This window comes from Molothrus ater, chromosome 4 (genome assembly GCF_012460135.2).
Source record: "Molothrus ater isolate BHLD 08-10-18 breed brown headed cowbird chromosome 4, BPBGC_Mater_1.1, whole genome shotgun sequence".
Lineage (NCBI taxonomy): Eukaryota > Metazoa > Chordata > Aves > Passeriformes > Icteridae > Molothrus > Molothrus ater.
Genome location: NC_050481.2, coordinates 53132145 through 53153233, shown reverse-complemented (window position 1 = coordinate 53153233; position 21089 = coordinate 53132145).

Genomic DNA, 21089 nt, shown 5'->3' with positions numbered 1-21089 from the left:
ATTTGTTTATATTTTATTTGTAGTTGTATTTGTATTTGTTTGCTGTTCAAACTGGCAAACTAACTTTCAGACCATGCAAACACCAAATGCATCATAAACATACAATTTTTTACAAAACCAGGGCTCAAGGAAAGGCAGTAAGACGTATCTATCTTTTTTTTCCCAGGGAAAAGAACCTTCTAATACCCAGCTGAAAAGGTTTTTCATAGCATTGAAAATTATAATGACTGGCTTGTGAAATTAATGACAGAATTTAAAATAGATTTCTTCAAGGTTAACGAATTTAAATTCCCATATCCAAAACCTTCCAGGCTGTAAAATTCTCCCACTTTGAACCATTATTGGTGTGATATCACTAAATGTTCACCTCAGCACAAAATGCAGCATTATACATTTCAAAAAAAATTATATATTTTTCTGTGGTATGTGATATACAAAGAACAGTTTCTGTAGCAGCCTGCAGGCAAAATTTCAAGGTTTAAAAGCATTCTCTGGAGAAGTTTAAAAAGATGACAAAGTCAATTAAGTTATAAGAAATAATTTATTTTTATGAAGAGGGAGCATATTAGGAATTTTATCAACAGTCAGTGCTGTACTGCATGTTTCTCCTTTTCAATTTAAAAATTCTGACTTCTGTTGCAAATTAACCACCACAGTTCAAACAACTGAGGTGCTCCTTAGAGAAACACTATGTAGGGCTTACAGTCTCTGTTGAAAAAGGACATGTATCTGAATTTAGAGGCTGAAGCCTACTCCAAACTGTTTTATTTCTTAGACCTTGATAAATATCTTACAAAAAGATCTTATTTTTAGCATGAAGCAAGGCATTTCAGACAATGCCAAAAATTGCCTACTGAACTCAAAGTAGGCTGCATTTCTGAAACAATCAGTTCCAAATGCAGAACGAAATGTACAGTGATAAATGAAGCAGTCAGAGACTGTCACTAGTGCCTCTAACTGAATGATAAAGCACAAGAAACCTTCCACAGATGTTGAAATTATGAGGGAGCAAAGCAGGTGCTTAAATTCTATTTACTAAAAATAGAAATAATCATCAAGTTACAAAAGGAGCCTACATTTCATATGTCAAGCTCAACCTGTGCAGTGCTCAACTGTTTTATGGTGAGCCTAGTACTTCACATTTTGGTCCATAATGATGCATGTGCTCTACATTTTACAAGTATGGGAAAGATTCACACTACATTAAATAAATCTTCCTATAAGCTTTTTTAAAAAATAAGCATTATATTAAAATATTTTAATATGCTAACAAATATTAAGTTTTCAATCCTATTAACATTCCCATTTATTTTTCTCTGCTAAACATTATTAATATCTAGGAATAAAACATTTTGCTAATTCTGACATTTTAAAGTAAGATAAAATCATTGTTTAAATTTTAACCAGGGAGACATTGTAGCCACAATTATAGTTATTGTAATGGTCTATTTCCATTAGGGAGAGCATTGCCAGCAGGCTGAGGGAGGTGATCCTGCCCCTCTACTCAGCCCTGGTGAAGCTCATCTGCAGTTCTGTGTCCAGTTCTGGCTCCTCAGTACAAGAGAGACATGGAGCTCCTGGAACAGGCCCAGAGGAGGGTGACAAAGATGCTGAAGGGACTGGAACATCTCTGTTACGAGGACAGGCTGAGGGAGCTGGGCCTGTTCAGCCTTGAGAAGACACAACTGGGAGGGGAGCTCATCAATGTCTGTCAGTACCCCAAGGGAGGGCTGGCAGGAGGATGGAGCCAGGCTCTGCTCAGTGGAGCCAAGCAACAGGACCAGAGACAGTGGGCAGAAACTGATGCACAGGAAGTTCCACCAGAATATAAAGAAGAGCTTTACTGTGCAGTGACCACACCTGGAACAGGTTCCCCAGAGACTTTGTAGAGTGTCCATCAGTGGAGATATTTGAGAACCATCTGGACACAATCCTGTGTCATGTGCTCTAGGACGGCCCTGCTTGAGCAGGGAGGTTGGACCAGATGACCCACTGTGGTCCTTCCCAATCTTACCCATGATTCTGAGGTTCTGTACTTTTGAAGTGATAAAAATAAGAATAGGAAAAATTTGCTATGATTTAATAATTGAATAAATATATACTTATATCTGGGGGGGTTTTAGCTTAAAATTGTATTAATTGTCTCATAAGAAACAAAGCTACTGAGCCAGAAGTTAATTGGACTTGTCTAAGAAATAAGATAAACTCAGTAAATAATTTCAGCTGACCTCCTTTAAAAATTAGGGTAATATTTTGAAAATATCAAAATATTTTACTTTCTCAATAGAGTGACTCCACTTGGAAATGCCAGTATGTTTTATTTTCACATCCTGACAATGAATCTTTTTATGTTTTTACTTTATTCTCTATAGAAATAAAACAAACAAAAACACAGTAAGAAAAATAATGGGCTAAATAACTTCTGTAATATTTTGTTCTATAGCAAATAGATTATAGAATACACAATTATTGTTAAATATAAATTCATTCATGCAGAATGTGATTTGTGTCTGAAGCAACTAAGACATTATTTAGAAATACATTTTTGGTAACGGGTTCTTAGAATTGTTCTGATCAATAACCCCTTATGTTTTACATTACAGCTGATCATAGGATTGGAATGGTTTACCATGGTTATTGAAGCAATTATCACTGATGGAAACAGAAAAAAATATAAACTTCTTTAAAGGTCTTTGCCTATTATTGTTTTATCAATAAAGGTAAAAAAAATATAGAGGCAATATACATAATCAAACTATAAACACATTTTAGCAGATATTCTTATTTGGTTTTATACACTTCTTTATTATCTCCTCAGCTGCAACGTGAAAATACACAATCAAATTCCCACAGGTTAATTGGTGCTTTGACAGCACAAGGGCAATAACCACAGATCTGTAGAAGACAAACACTAGCTTTTTATCAAGCTTCTTCAAGAATTCCCTCCCTACTAGAGAAATAATTCCTCCTTCTTATGAATACCAAGTCCTACTCGTCTATTAGAAATTTTCCACTCTACTCTTTCCCATGAAACAGGCCTGTCTCCTATTCTTACACTGGAGACAGGCTTGTTGGTCTTGCCCTTCTTTTCTGAAGATAATGGCTCAGACAAACACTCAGGGGAGAAGTGTACAGTTTTGGTAGAACAAAGCTACTGGACATCATTCAAAAAGATCTACCAGACTGCCAGCTCAGAAGAAAAAATATTTTATATAAAGCTCCTGAAAGTCTCTCTGTCCCTTTGTCCAGATTTATGTGTCAGGAACTTCCAGTGATTGGGAACCTGGGCTTCCTGCCCAGTAAACTTAAGGAAGTGGTGACTAAACTAAAAAGATACTGATTCCTTTGTTGAGCTAGAATCTTTATAAACTAAGGCAGTATATTTTTTTTTTTTGTGGACATGCTCTTGGTTCCATTTATTCCATTAAATAATTCAATGAAGTTTCCTTAAAGAACATCTGTAAAACTTCTGTTCCTTCAGTGACCTACAACACAGTTGTCATTTCCCTTTCCCCTCTGAAGGATGAGATTGCCCTCATCGATATAACAAAAGTGCACTTTGCATGTCAAATAACCTTGCATCTGGATAGGTCAAACTGCTACAGAGACACCACCTGCTGTTTTTTTATAGACTTGCTCAGTACAGAAGGTCACAACTACTTTTCAGGTGAATTGAACCCTAAGGACTCAGTAAGAATTTTTACCTTTACACTGCCTTGAAAAGAGATGAGACTCAGATAATGGGGGAGCAATTTTAATTTGTGCAGGACTCTTTCAGGAAAAAAAACAAAAAGAGACCCTCAGAGATGATTATTTATACAGTATTAATTAATCAATTAGAAGCCTATTTTACAATTCTGTCTGTTTTAACATTAAGCAGGGTTTCCAACTTTTGTTTCAAAAACTATTCTGAATTTAAGTTGCTTCAGGCATTCCTTTTCTATAGTTTAACTGCCCTTCCTGAACTATAAGTACCTTGTGAACAGATATTTACATATATTTAAAGAGACCTTAATAACTTTCTACTTCACCTACATGTTTTATGAAGTTGTAAGCTGTACATTGCTATAAAATTCAGTATTTGAGAAGGTAAAAATTGAAACAAACTATTGATGAACTACAACCTGACATTGGCAAAAATAACTATATTGTGACTTCTATAGCTGGCCATAAAACCTCTGAACACACTGCCCTGCACCTCACTCTAAACTGTTCATTTGTTTCATCTGTTTATAAAGTACCGTGTGTTAAATGGCAATCCCTTTGGGAAGAATTGCTATTTATAGCAGGTTTCTTAAAATTTTGCAATCTTTTCTCACTAAGATGTCTTTAAAGCATATTTAATATACTACTGTTGGAAATGATACGATTTTAAATTATTTTTTTAACTTCAGTCCTTGCTAAGTTTGCCTTTGTCCAGGGGATGGGGAATTGAAGTTTCTCTTCTAAAGACTGTTTATTGAGCATTTGCATTTCCCTGGGTGAGGCTTGATGAGCCTCAATCAACAAAAAGAAGATTCCAATACTCTGAGAGTTTAACATCTACAGATTGTGAGTAGCCAGAAGATACAGAGGAGATAAACAGAGGATAACAAACCCTCTGGTGCAGTCAGAGACCCTGGTCTTGGAAAAGATCAATAAGAGAACCAAAGAATGAGGACAAAATCAGCATCGAGGGTGAAGGGATCAATAACCAATAGGAGATCAAATACTAAGAACTGTGTAATAGAGAACCAATGAATGAGAATTTCTTTGGTTGTTTTATGTATAAACATGAGAAAAGTTTGGTAAAGAGCCATATGTGATGGAATGATTTCCACTGCACAACATGGGCATGTGTGGGTGGAATTATTTCCTTTACACATGCTGGCCAGAACAAAGTAATGCTTTATTCTCTAACACTTAAAAGATGTTGTGGGAGAGTTTCTGTTTCTCCTGCAGTTTCAACAACACTATTTTATTGCATGTTTTATGACATGAATGAAATCACAGATTATTCTGTTTCTCCTCTCCATTCCTTTTCCTCTCAATAGGAACTTAGATTTCATAGAATCGTGGAATGGCAGAACAATGTCATGGTTACAAAGAGCAAGCTGCAGTTTACCCTGGAGGTCCCTGAATCTGCATGAATTAAAAAAGTACAGTCTGAAATGTGTTAGGGAGGAGAGAACTTCATGGAGAAAGCATATCAGAGTAAACGTTTAATCTTTACAAGATTAAATTTTGGAGAGAAGTTACTGTGTGACTTGCTCATATTACATTGAAAAGGCTTTTCTGCTTTCCTGTTTTTGGCATAATGAAGAAACATCAAAAAAAGGGACCAAGAAGCCTCAAATCTTGAAACTTTTGGTATGCAAAAGCATGCCTCCAAAATGGATGTGACATGGAAATTTAAAACTCTCATAAAGGTCCATAAAACTCAGTCATCATACTCACTGGTATATTAGAAAGCCTTAAAAGCATTCAGTACTTCTTTCATAATAAGGCTTTTATATATGAAGAGTAATTTAACTGTCTTCACAGCTGTTCTCCCTCCCAAAACAATGACAGAAAGAATACATTAGATATACTTTTACAATATTCTTTCTTTAGCAAAAATCACTAAGAGCTGCAACTGTTTAACACCTCCAAAGAACAGCTTATTAAAGCATACAGTGCCACAATATTTTAAAACTAATGAAAGTATTGGAAAGTGCCCAAAGATGTGAAAAAATAAAGATACTTCCTAGTTAAAAAAGAAAAAAACACACAGAAAAAACAATACGACAATATAATAAAAAGAATAAAAATCTTTTGGCTTTTCAAATGGGAGAATAACATCTAATGCAGTTGAAAAATAAGATATATTTTTTAGATTGATCCATTTGAAGAAGGACCTACTATTCAGCTCACTGAATGCTCTAAAAGAGAGTGAATTTTCCAAGAACTAAGAAAAAACTTATTTTCCAATGTTCTTCTCACTACTTGAAACCATCCAGTGAAATTTTAGACAAACAAATTGTTGCATTTGTGTTTGATATGGGGACATTTGAAAGTTTTCCTAATTTTTTCATATTTCCTTGAGCTATTTCTTTAAAACATTATTGGAACTGTTACAACTTCAAAACATTAACAAGAATAAGAAGGTCCACCATCCCTTCTGTATCTAATTGCCTCTAAGTTTCCATGGTTTATGAATCACCGAATGACAAGCTCTGCTCAGAGAAATGTTTAGTTTGTCCCCTTGTCCCACGCTCAGACAGATATATATACACACACTCCATACACCATTTCAGAAGCTCTGCACTAGCTCTTATATTATTACTAATAATCAACTGCTATGCAGTTAATTGCAGTAAACAGTAATAACATTCATTTCAGATGTTATTTCCATTCTAATATTATTGCTTTAAAAACTAGTCTTGTTAAGATTATTAAATGCATGTAGATTTAAATTACTGTTCTACATAAATAGGTGTAGTATAAAAGAAGCAGATAACCCATCACCCTTTCTTGTTTGCTTTTTCTTTCTCTGTTTTTTTAATAGTTTGACCTCCTAAATTACCCTATTCTCAGCTTTTGAGAAGCCAGATGCTCCAAAAGATCTTTATTCTTACAATATGATAATGTAACATCTCATTTGCTTTGCAATTACTACTGTTTAAAGAAAAAAAAGAAAAATGAAAAAGAAAGGCTTTCTCTAAGTATTTACAGCATTCCTATTTCAGTATTATTTACTAGGAGAAAAATTCAGCCTAAAACAGTTTCATAATTTTAGTAGCATGTTGAAAGAGCTACTGAGTTTTACATGCACAACAGTCTCACTTCATAATGACTTTCCCAATATCTACAAATTATTTTTCTCATACAGAGTGGAAATCCAAAAATGAACAGCATTAATAAAAAATATTTCTACTTATTCAAGGATGCTTCATTGCAATGTTGTCAAGATACAAACTGTAGAATGTAAAAGCATAAACCCTGGAATGCATCAAGAAGGGTATTCTAGAACATTAAGACACATGCCTATATCCTCCAAAATCAAATGTATCATATAGTTACTCATAAAGCTGAAAGATTGCCTTAAATTCAAACTTAAACTTACAAGAATGGAGAGGAGACTGACTGGCTTGCCTTGTCTAACTAAAAGAAGTGGGCTGAAAGAATAACCTTTACATGCAAAGAGGCATAAATTAGACATTTTTTCATTTTTTCAGGAGAAACACAGAAATGCTACATTCAGCTTTTTCTGTTCTCTTTCAATAAATGATGCCCTAAAAGAAGCACTTTCACCGTTCAAATGTTTGCACATATATATGTGTGTATGTGTGTACATGTATGTATATACATACATATATATATTTTTAATCGGTTCCATTTTTTAACAAAGAACTGTAAATTACATTTCCAGTCACACACATAAATCACACAATACATAATATACACAATGGTAGAGACATAATACTGTTACAGAGACTTCATCCTGGTGATTCTAAATATTAACCAAGCCTGCAACTGTTCTTCAGTCAAGACTTTGTATTTCCTTCATTACATCTTAGAGCAACACCAGAATGACACCAACTGAGGTATTAACATTAATTAAATGTCTTTTGATAAGCTAGTTAAATTTACCACCTCCAAAAGCGTTCTGAAACAAATTGTTTTTATATTTAGCAATCCTGTGTTTGACACTCACAGACAAATCTTGAGCTGCTGTATTTTTAAAGAAAATAAACTTTTCTAATTGTCTTATCATTTGTATATTATAAAAACAATTATTTACTAAAATGTGATAAAATGATGGCATTTGCTTTTTTGTTTATGTCAAATTCCCATGTGAACAATGCTGGCTTGTCCACATGCTTCCGCCAAAATTTATAAAATAAATACCAAAATTTAGTGCTTTACACAATTTATTAGTCTTGTTTCCATAACCAGAACCTTGGTTCTAAGCATACTAGGTTAAGCATATGGAATAATTTCTTTACTGTGAGGGTGGTGAGGCAATGGGAGAGGCTGCACTGAGAAGCTGTGGATGCCCCATCCCTGAAGTGCTCAAGGCCAGGCTGGATGGGGTTTTGAGCAGTGTGGTCTTGTGGAAGATGTCCTATCATCATGGGACTTGAACTAGATGAATTTAATGTCCCTTCCAACCCAAACATTTCTCTGATTCTTTGATTCTGTATCCAGAGCACTTGAGGAAGAAAAGGCTACAATTTACCTCTGATGTCTTTTTCTTTCACTCTGCTCCAGCATGAGACCATTTGGATTCCAAATAAAGAATTCAGAATTCAGATTTTAAAATAAGAATATACAACATATAGTGATACTACTTCAGCCAAGTATTAAATGGCAAATGTGCAGAATTACAAATATAGTTTATAAAAAAATTCTATATAATCAAAGACATTCAGTTTCTTATTGGTAGTAGATATAAGCCTTTTGTTTGTTTGTTTCTCTTTAGCTGGTAAGGATCACCTCCCAGCACACAAATAAAATTCCAAGGTCCTTTTTTACATGCAGAAGTCCGCAATATTTACCTTCACTGAAATACTTGACTGAATGAATACACAGAATTATTACAATGTTTTTTGTAACGTTTTTTACCATTTTATCCCTATGGTCACTTTAAATGAAGATTAAATTGCACCCAAGAGAAACATGTAGTAACAGAGTTCATGAAAGGATGGCAAAGACAAAACTGGAGCTGAGATTCCCTTGCAGCCCATGGTGCAGACTATGGTGAGGCAGCTGTGCCCCTGCAGCCCATGGAGGAGCACAGGGATGCTGAGATCCACCTGAAGCCTGTGGAGGAGATGCACACTGGAGCAGGAGGGTGCCTGAGAGGAGGCTGTGCATCTATGGGGAAACTGTGCTGGAGCAGTCCCATGGGTCCTGGCAGACCAATGGGGAGAGAAATTCAACAGAAGAAGGTCTGCTGGTAGGACTTTTCTTGTATTTTCTCTCATCTCTCCAAAGAAAGCTTTGGTGAGTGACTGGCATCCAAGAAGATTCAATAAACTACATCAATATTTTACACAATCATTCTTTAGTGGAAAAGTAGAAAATAAAACCTGTCCAAAAAATAAACAAACAAACTGAAGAATGGGTCAAATTACAATTATTGGGGTTTTTCTGTCAATTATCATTGACAGAAACAGTATCAGAAATGTCTTTTGTAACTCAAGATGGGATTGAGATTGTGAGGTGAAGCTGAAGTCCAGAGTCAGGAAAACAAGAAGTAGCATTATAAATTGTCATAGAGCATATTTCAGCAACTTATTTTGCAAACAGCATTGAATACAGTGTTTCAAAGAGGAGAGATCATCAGATGAATAATTTACTCTGTAATTTTAATACAGTCTCTGCTCAACATGTGGCTAAACTGAAATAAAGCTTTAGATTAAATAAATTAATTAGTGCACATAAAGGTCCTGATAAAAATCATAGATTTTCCACTCTATAGAAATTCCACACTGATAAGTTTCCTATATCATATATTCTGCACAAAGGCTAAAGACATAATTTCAAATTAATTTCTTCAATGTAACGGAACACATAAATCATCTAGAAGCAGGTTACCTCTAACATGACATGCCACACATTTCCTCTTTTGAGTTAGATATGTAGCTTATATAGTGTTTTTAGTCTTTGATCTTAAAAGTTTAAGGGTTTAGTAAAATTATGAGTATTTCATTATATCTGATGGTCTAGGAGCATTTGAAACATGCCAACACTAATACATTTTCTTAAAATAATGTTAAATTCATCTAGCACTAGGAAGGGATCAAGTCTTAAAGGCTCACAAAATCAGAGATGAAGAGGAAATTACCAGGATCAGCACAGCTAATTTTTTTAGAAAGTGTTTAAAACTCTACCTATAGGTTTTCTTGGTTCAGACTTCTCCAATTCAAAAGTTCACCTGCTTCTACCTGATATAAGTACATCTGCTGTAAAAATGGGAAGCATTTTCTTCCAACATGGGAAGAACTTCAGTTTTGACTTTTATCTTGTTTGGAAAATCTAGACAGTGTTGTAGAATTATTTCGCCTGTTACTTTGAGAGAAGTGTGATATCTACACAGTGGTTTTGTTGGGTTTTTTTTTAATAATTCCAGACTTTGCTGGCTGTTCTTGATTCTGTTTTGTTTTGCTTCCCCAAAACATGTTGTTCAAATTGAGCCATTCAAACTGGATACATTTCTCCACCAAAACATGAGATATATGTTAGGAGAGCTCTTAATGGTATCCAGATAGTCTAATGTGTAAAGTAGTAGGAAAGTTTAATTAATTAAAAAGGCATTTTATTATGTTGATGGCTTGATTACATACTTATAATGATTGAACAGTCCCATGTAATTTTCCAAAGAAGTAATAAGAAAAACACAAAAAGCCTGAACTGTTAACCTCCCCTAAACACTAAAAAAGTTGCAAGTTATTATCAGAGATCTGGTTAAAGGATAATGCTGGTTAAATGATATTTTAATTGGTAATGCAAATTTTGAGATATATCTATGAAGTAAGATAACCTCAATAAAGTTACTTAATTGAGTCAATGTTAAGGATACAGTTCAGAGTGGTAGCCTTGACAAAGTCATATTTAGGAAGCTTTCTAAAAGAACATATCCTTGTGGGGCTTATTTTTAGATATCCTTTAATTTGAATACTTATGAATAAAATTGTGAATTTTTGCAGGAAGGTGTTGAGTTTTTTGAATCTCTGTCAGAAACCAGGCAGATTTCCCAAGATAAGGTTTCTTGCCAACAAGCCTATCTCTCTGGCAGTCTGAAAATGTCAACTATCTGCCATGAAACTGGATACCTCATCACCTACCAGGTCTATCTTTAGCCAGGATACTCCATGGAGAGAGTGTTTCTTTTTAGGATATGCAGGGAACCTGAATCCTGAAGCAGAGTTGGCAAGAAGCTTTGCATTTCTGATGTTCTGGCAGCATCTGCTTAAGTAAGATTTCTTTGGGCAGAGACTCATTCTGCTTTGTGATGGTAGTCAGGAAGCTGAGACTTCAGATCTGCAGTGGGAATTTTATTTCCAACTTAAAATGCCTGAATATCAGTTGTTTAAAACTATTATAAAAAAATTTCTTACAATGTGAGAATTTCATGAAGAAATGTATTTCTGAATCTTCTTTCATAAAAATGCTGAAGTTATGAAGTATTAAAAGGAACAACACAAATAATAAAGACAAAACCAATTTAAATCATCATAATGAAATTGTGTTATGCCTTAGAAAATTTGAACTTTCGTTGCTCCTTTCCCATTGGCACACATAACTCTGCTCTTTACATATACTGTGAGCCCATTTCAAAATATCTTCTCTTTGTGTTAACAGGATAAGAGCAGATTTCAACAGGTCTGATGTACATTAATTTGAATAGAAGAATTGAACAGTCTCATTATCTATCAGCTTGGAAAGAACACCAGGTTTAGGTTTTATTCTTTTCTGGTAATATATTAATCTATATTTATCTATTTTAATATTTTCTTGAAGAAACTACTGTGTTTCAAGAATAAGAGCTCTTAATGACTATTTTTTTAAATATGTATTATAATACAAATACTTAGAAATTCTAGTGGTTGAGCCAGAAATATACATTCATTTTCTAAAAGAATTTTAGAAATTAAAGTCTCACAAAGCTTTCAAACTACATTATTTTCTTTTACGTCAGAAAAAACTTAGAACCTGTAAGCCATTGTTTGACTTAAATAAAATTTTAAGTTGTGGGTGGGGGTTTTTTTTTGTTTTGTTTGTGTGTTTTGTTTTTCTGGTTAGTAAGTTCAATATTGCTTTAAAATTGGTTATTCTTCCATGTGTTTAAAATAAAAAAACTCTTAGCAAATTCACATTCCTATAATTTTTGCTGTGGCATTCAAAAACATGTATCTCTGTGCAATTCCTGACAGGTTGTGCAAGCATTGTACTGTGTTGGCTTTGGCTGGGATAGCAATAATGTTCTTCACAGTAGCTGGTATGGGGCTGTTTTTGGATTTGTGCTGAAAACAGTGCTGATGACACAGGGGTGTTTTCATTATTTCTGAACAGCGCTGACACTGAGTCAACCCATTTTCTGCTTCACATGCCGTGACACCAGTGAGGAGACAAGTCATGCAAAGAAATTAGGAGGGGACACAGACAGGACAACTAATCCCAAATGCCCCTAGGGATATTCTGTACCATATGATGTGCTCTGTACATAATGCTGGGTGCAAAAGAATTAAGGCTGACATGCTCAGAATGATGGTGTTTGTCTTCCCAGGTCACCATTACGTGTGATGGAGCCCTGCTTTCCTGGAAATGGCTGAACACCTGTCTGAATGTGGGAAGTGGTGAATGAATTCCTTGTTTTGCTTGCCAGTTCCTTATTTTGCTTTTCTTCCATGTGCAGCTTTTGCTTTACCTTTTAATCTGTTTTATCTCAACCCAAAAGTTTCCTCACTTTTATCCTTCTGATTCTCTCCCCTCTTCTCACCAGCAGGAAGTTACAGAGTGGTTGTGTGGTACTTAGTTGCTGGCTGGGGTTACACCACAACATGTATTTTCATAAGTCTTACTGGAACTTAAAGGAACTATCCAATTATTGTGATGATTGTACTACAAACAAAATATATTTTGGTGTATTTTCAGTGAAAAAGATGTGCCACTGAATAGCTGTAATAAAATACTGAATAGAGTATATTCAGTATATTCTGTTTTCTAGTATACTAGAAAATGGGGACACACATAAACCCCCACCGACACCCCCAAACACAGTATCTCAGAAAGTGGAAATAAATTTGAAAAAGAAGCATACTAGAATGCTAATCTTGAATAATTTGTATGATTGTTTTTGTATAAATGCTCTGCAAATGCAGGAGTTGTGACTTGAAAATAAAAGCAGCTGTGAATCAGCTATGGGGTGTATGAGAATTTATGGGATGGATTTTAGGACTAGATATATGTAGTTCTTTATTTTAAAGAAGTTGTTGCCACTAATTAGTCTTGGTGCCCAAGGTTTTTTGCTCTCTGTCACATCTTGGACTGAGAATTTGCTATTTTGGCCTGCAGTATAAATTCAGTCCTAAGGCGACTATAACCTTCAAAGAGTGTTTATGTGCCAATTGTGCAATCCATCTATTTCCAAACTCCCCATCTTTTCTACATACCCAAAAGAAAGCACAAATAGGTAAATCCAGTGAAGAGTTTCTCTTGTCTCAGTCTGTAACAATGTTTGCAGTGAATCTAGTAGGGAAGGTAAACACATCCACCAGTAAAAGACAGAAACATAGTTTGATATTGCATTGCCTTTGGAAATCCATTAGTCTACTAGGCTTAGAAATCATGCTTCTTCACAGTTGACTAAAGCAAGAGGAGAAAGGAAAAAAGAATCTTCACTTAAAATTTGGAAGAAGAAAATACAATTCTGCTACCATTTCTTTTTCTTTTTCCAATGAGAGCGGCCTTATCAGTCTTCCTGTCTCACCAATAGGTTTTTGATTTTGTGCCTTTACAGAGGGTCAGTATTTAGAGTGGAATAGTCTGTGCTGAACTATACCTGCTCAGTGTGCAGAAATTCTTTTGTCTCTTTACTCCCCTTATATTTTTAAACAGAATTTATTGCACAAAATATCCAGAAATCAGAAACAAAAAATATGGTTGGGAAGTTATGGGTTTGTAATTAAGAAAGGAATGAAAAGTTGAATTTCAGCACAAAATTGTACCTCCTGTGTTCACACTAAGATTGACACATATCTTGACTAGTGGAGTGGAGAAGGGCTACAGATTTTATCAGTACCTGGAGTGACAACTCATTGCTCTGCTTCTGTTTTGTGATGTACTGGACTTTTTTTTTTTTGGTCAGGTCTCAAAAGTGTGAACTGTGAGGAGACATTTTATGTTTTATTTATTAGGAATTAATTGGGTTTTATGTATTTGCCCTGCTCTAAGACACAGTCAATAACCCTACGTGTTTGTTCCCTGAAGTAATAGGGGAGACGTTGAAGAAAGGACTTGCTTAGGAATACTGAGGGGAAACAAAAAAAATTAAAGTGACCTGGTCAGCTAAAAACTGTTAAGGGTATTCAAAGCTATGTGTTTAAACACTGTGAAAGACTAATATATTTTGATATATTTTATATGTACATTAAATGCACACATATTAACATTTTCAATTAGCATAATCTTTTCAATCAAGGAAGCAATTATTACGGGTAAACATGAGTTCTGACAAAATAAATAATTATTTTACAATGAAGGTAGGTCTAGGTTAACCATTTAGGTACAGTTATGAAATACAGATGTTATAAAGTAAAAAGGAAAAGTAAAAAATATACTTGAAGTAAGACTGTTACACTAAACATAATATTAACTTTTTAATATCCTATCTTTATGTGGAAATTTGCTTCTGAAATACTCTCCTTTATACAAGACAAGAAATTGCAATCCTTCATTACAATTATGTAATGAACAACATTGATTTCTCTGAAAATTTATAAAATTTCTATTACCTGAAAAATTATTTTCTCATAGGTTTACAATTTTTTTCTCTATGTTCCTGCTTAACAGGCCTCTAGATAAGTACATATTTCAGCACCCACAACTACTCTTATCCTTTTTTCCTGAATCTGCATATCATAAAATAGACTACAATTAGATTAACTATTTAAAGAATATATATACAGGTTTTAAGTTCAGTTGCTAGTTTTAACATTTTTTTGCTTACTTACATTAGGTTTCCAAAGACAAATATATTAACTTACTTCAACCATTCAGAAATTATCTACAGAAGGCATCCTGAAAATGTTAAATAAGTTTCAATTTTATCTCTTCAGACCACATTTGTTCTATAAAATTAGGAATATAATTCCAACATATTTCTCTGATAAATGTTTTGTAAATCCTGAGTAACATGTCAACCTTTTAATGCATTATCTAATCTTTTAAAAACTTTAAGGAATGAAAAAATCTATTTTATTGGTAAATCTCAGTACCTATATCTGGTACTATTGTACTGGCTATGATTGTAACACAAATTTTTCTTATCTTTTTGGCCATTCAAAAGTAGAGGAATAAGGGCATACCTTTGTGTTTCCTTTTCTCCTAGAACCTTTTGTTGGTGGTGGTCTTTATAATAAGCATTATACTTTCATTTTAACATCTCGGAATAAGAGGAGAATTCAAATAGCATGATCTCTTCTGTTTAGGTTCTTCAAACCTCCACCTTATTACTTCTTTACACTTTTTAAGTCTTTATTAATCTTACTAATTGCTGCCTCTGGGAAGTGTCTTTTTAATTTTTTTTTTTTTTGCAGGCATTCATAGCAACTCTCAGCATGGTTTTTGAAACAGCTCTTGCCTCTGTCTCTTTCTGATCCAGCAACAGAAGGACTTGGTATCTGATTCCTATCTTCATTATTATTCACCAGAATAAAACTAGGTAGGGAGGTAGGGTATGTTATAATATAAACAGACTCTTCCTATTTCCTTTATTAATAACTCCTAGGTTTTCTGACATTCTCGCTTAATCTCTTAAAAATTACTTTGGCTTAGATTAAGTAGGAAAAAATCACACAGGTAATACAGCTTAGACATGACATTTATTAAAAGTACAGTACAAAATGTATTGCTCTGAAAACTGAACAAAAGTTTAAGTTCTGTTGCACAAAATTTTGTACATAGATATATGGACACTGTCTCTGTCACAAAAAGTTTAAAAATTATAAACTTTTACTACCCAAAAAATTATAAACAGATAACTTGATCTCTCAAAAAATATAATCTGACTTGAACCTTCCCAACCTAAATCAGTAGGAACATTTCTACTTATAGAGCTACATTTAAGACGGTAAGAAGAATAGATTACACAAGATAAGGAGAATTTTTTTTTGCGGTCTTCTAATATTCATCAAAGTGAAAAGATTGACATTAAAAAAGTCTGTTAAGTCTTTTAAATAGCCTACATAGCATCATATCATCTGTCCACTGCCTTCAATATCTGATCACTTGTGTTAACCAAATCATACACAAGTGAATAAACCAATTTTTTTTACAGAATGTCAGAAAGCATAAAACTTAATATTGAAGATACAGGAAGAAATGTGTTGAAGAAGGACCTATAAAAAATAAAGTGCTCTATCACTTGCAAAATATTCCTAGGATCACTGATTGTTTTTAAAACTGAGTTTTAATTTCTCATTACCCAACTCTGATCTTAGTTGGTAATAAATTAAATTTAGGTCATGCTGATTTTGCCTGTGATGGTATTTGGTGAGTGATCTCACCCTATCATTATCTCAACCTTCAGGCTTCCTTGAGTCTTCCATTGTATTTTCTCTCATCTTTCCAGTTGAGGAGAAGGAGTGATAGAGTAGCTTTGGTGGGCACCCAGTAATACAGTCAGGGTCAATCCACCATGTGCTCATCCTGTTAACTTCCTTTATTCCTCTTTGAAAATACATATAAAGAAACTAAATATAGTATATATAAATTAGAGTAACAATTGACCATGAAAGTCTGGTGAAAAGTTGTGGTTGATGGGAATTTGAGAAGAACTGATATGTGTCAAAATACACAAGAATCAGAAAAATATGTCCAGCCATACAGAGTATGAAAAGAGCAGGCACTGATCTAAATGTTCAGAAAGAGTATTCTAGCTGACTCAAATTTTTGCATATTCCTCTTGAAGCATTGTCAAAGGAAACAGTCTTCATTTGATTTGGCAAATATGCCTGAATGTAAGAAGTTTGTAAAGAAACCTCAGACTGAGCTATCACAGTGGCTATTCATCTTGAAACACAGAAGACACAGGTTTTTGACTCTCTGGGATTGATCCACCATGACATGACACATAGTCATGCTCTGTATCAATCAGAATCAATTTATCTTTTCACATGTAAGAGTTGTTTGAACTAAAAATACAGTTTGTTAGCCATAGCTTAAAATTTAAAAGCTTAAAAAACAAAAACCAAAACAAAACAAAAAAAAAAAAAGCCAGAAACCAAACCCAACATTTGTAACATCATTAAACTATCTCTGCATTTCACTATGCAGTTTGCAAAGACTCTATTTCTGATGTTATTATTCAGGTCTCTAAAATCTTTTTATCTAGGAGGTTAGACAGAGAGAGCAACAGACATAAGCATATGACTGTCAGGCTTACAAATTTGAAACACAATTTATTCAAAGACTCAGTATTGAATAGTCCTTATTTTAGACTGCTTTTTCTTGGCCAGCTCAGTGTATCAGTGTGTGTCTTTGGACAGTGTTGAACTGTGAAGTGAGAAGATCAAAACAAAACAAAAAAAAAAAAGAACACCTGATCATTTACAATAATCAAAACTTATCTTCTCAAGAATAAAATTAGTCAGATTCTAAAAGAAAGATTGCTTGTCAGAAAAAAATGGCTTTGGAAGCACAGAGATACTGTTTAATGGAGCAGTATTTTTGCCCACTGACTGCTCATTGCCCCTTGGCATGGACTAATCAGATGTAGAGACAGGATGCTTGAATTTTAACATGATTCTGAGCCTTTTAAATTCACAATTAGTCACTGAACTGACACCAAGTATATCAATGCAGACAATTTATTTTAATATAAAACTGTCTGGAGACTTTCTTTCTAAAAGAACTATGACTTGTAGCACAGTTAAATGTTCAAGTGGAAAGTGTGTATATCTAAGAAAGGATAAGGTATGGTATTTACTCTCAGTGATCTGTAAAGAATAAGTTACCATTTTTATACTCTGCGCATGTTCACTCTGTACTAACATCACAATAAAATTCCAAAGAAAAAGACTTTGGAACATCTCTCCTTTTTGGTTTGTTTGGGTTTTGGGTTTCTTGTTTGTTTGTCATTATGCTTTTTTTATTTTATTTGTTCATAAAAGAAAGGCCAGAAAATATAACCTGACAGAAACTGTAAAATACGAGAAAAAAATCTGTTATTGATTAGACCAATGGTAAAGGTTTCAGGAGTCTCTGTTCTGTTCTTGGCTTTATCATTCATTTTGTTGGGGTCTTAGGAGTGATTTGTTTCCACTTAGTGCATCTCTGTGCCTACATCTGTTAGTTCTAGAGTAAGAGGAGATTGTGTAGGGTTAGGAAACCTGGACAAAATGTTAATGGAGTCAGTTTGGTTCTAAATAAAGTGAAGAGGGGCAGGGGACATAATGAACCTTAATTCTGCTGTACTAGTTCTGTATTTTGATAGTGAACTAGTATGAAGTGGAAGATTGAGTTCTATAAATACTCTAAAAATTTAGTTTTATTTGGTTTTCATGCTGTTGGTTTTTTACATTTTCTTCATTTTTTTTTCTTCACCATTAAATATGAAAGAAGTCTATAATTTTCAAGTACAAAACTTTATGCAAATTCTGATGGATTTAAAAACATTTGCCTATGACTTGGAGAAAATGTATTTAATATAAAAAGAGAAGTTGATTTCCCCTGGAAATTTGCATTTGTTAGAATAAAAATTGTGCTGTGCTAAATAAGAATTACACCTGCTTTTGTGTTTCGATTATATAAATAGTCTAGCTTTTGTTTAAATCTGTATCATTTAGATTAAAACCAATTTATGTTCTACGTCTTTATTTAAAGATTTCTTTTTTCTCTTACATTTATGACTTACTGTACTATATCTATACAGTAGTTTATAAATATTTGTTACTTATGTGACTTTCTTACTTGGAAAACCTAAAATTATCATCACTTCAATCTGTTAAGGCCAAATAAATAAAATAAATAAGGTCATTGATATCTCTTTACTTGAATAAACAAATTCATTCAAAATTAACCCATGAATTTCTATAATTAAAAAAAAAAACCACACACAGAACTAAATTCCAAATTGCAGATTACTTATCTACAGACTTAGTCTTGAATTTGTAATAATTCATTTTCATAGATCCTTTTATTTGTTCCAATTGGAAGCACATTCAGTACAAGACAACAATACTGGCTAAAAATATAAGTTCTCATTTTCTGAATTCTATGGAATAAAATAGAGCATTCAGGCTTGCAACTTTTCCTTTTCCACAAACGACCCCAGCTGACTCAACATTATATATAGCATGCATTTGCATTTGAGTAAATCTATGTGTTAAAAAGAGCATCACTAAAGGATCCCAAGCATACAGCTTCATCGTTGTTAAAAAAAGCAAAAAAGCTGGTGAAATTGTATTTTCCTGCCTGTGTTTGTGCAACACCTATCACTAAGTTCTAGCCACTTAAATTGTTACGAAAATATTCTTCAGTGATTTTTGTGTATGCTCCTATAATTCTCAAAAGTACTGTTTCTTAGCTTGCCTCAGGATCTCAAGTGTTTTTATGACTTTCAGTAGAGAAGTGACATTTACTAAGACTTTTCTTCCAGATGTTGCTCCTTTTCTATGATTATCTGGTGATTCATAGTGACCATCCCAACAAGTGTGAGCACCTGAATTTGGTCATAGAATCATGAAATCAAATTCCAGTAAATCAAGTCTCTGCAAAAAACCACTGTTATTTATTTGGAAGAAAGATAAACAAGAAAAGTTCCATTTTTATTTACTACCAACAGATGTATTTTTCAGTCTTATGAAATTATAACTCATTTTTCTCATGAAAAGTATTCTGAAATCTGAAAAAAATTTATCAAATTTTATGTTTAAAGTTGATTATTGGTTCCATAGTTTCAGTTTTCAGATGACACTTCACTCTGTGAGACAAGAGGGATCATTCTATAAGCTTGAAATGTTTTTTTTCCCCACAGTTACTAACTACTGTGTTAGGTAGAATTGCTGTAATTTTTTTAATACTGTTAATCCCATTAAAGACAGAAATTTCTTCTTTTTTCTTTTTAGTTGTTGTTTCATTGTATATATGCCACAAAAACCATCTGGCATCACTGTATTGAACACCAGCTTCAGTTCCTGTAGGAGGCAATCTTTATCCTTCAGTTTAACTGAGAATGCAATCTTTGGCAAGGCCATAAAGCTGCAAAAACATTTATTAAATTAATACATTGGTCTCTGAATACTGCATGATGCTGCAGCATCTGTCACAGATTCCTTCATGCACCAATAGGTGAAGAATGGAGGGAGTTTTGGCTGCAATCTCTAATATGACATCCACCAGAGAGTAGATATAATAGAGGAAGAAGAAAGCTGGCAAAGGGCTTATGGTGATAACTTTCACACAGAGGAAATGAGGCTGTACTTGCTGACTCTGTTATGCAGTTCTGCACTATTCCCTGCCCTATTTGGGGCTGTTTCTTGATGGGAAATGCTATATTAAATATTGATACTGTACTTCAAAATAACAAGGACTTGTTTTTAACTAGCAATAAATTCAAAGCAGATGTGAAATTTTTGTGTTTATGGCTTGAAGAAGACTGGCAATCTGTAATTCACTAACAGCTCAGAAGACATTTCACTTTCCCATTCCTGCATTACTATTCTGCAAAATAGTCTTAATCCTACCTGAATAATAATAATAAAAAAAAGACAAGTGTAAATTGTTGTTTTACTAAACTAAAATATAATAAAACACTTTCATTCAGCTTTATTTGAAACACAGAACAATTAATAAAAATTATTCAAAGGCTTCTTTGTATTCCTCAGCTGTTGTGCTGTTAAACATGTAAAGAGAAAGAAAAACGTTTACTTTATGCTGTTGGATGAATATGCTAACAGAAAAAAAAAAAGCTTCTTTTTATACTAATTTTGTTACAGAATGCTCTATATTTGGAGGTGTCTGAACTGGCAGCAAATCTGAAAAGCAAATATCGTTTTTTAGTTTTCTAAAGGAATTATTATTAAGCCAATATTTCAAAACAAGATGCAATCCATGTGCTTTCTTCATACTAATACTCTAGATTTCCTCTGCAGTCACAAAGATCAATAGAATCCTATAAAACTGATCATTTGACCTGTTTTAGATGTCTATTGCAGAGTTAAATAAAACCTGATACATATTTATTTATCACCAGCAAATAAAAAGGAAGCCTAAAACACTTGTTCAGTTTTTTACTTCTTAATTTTAGCTCTATAAAAGCTATAAAGGATGAATCTCACTATATTTAAAGCATCTTCTATCTTTTTTAGGAAAAAGAAGTAACAGTTTATGAGAACTACAAG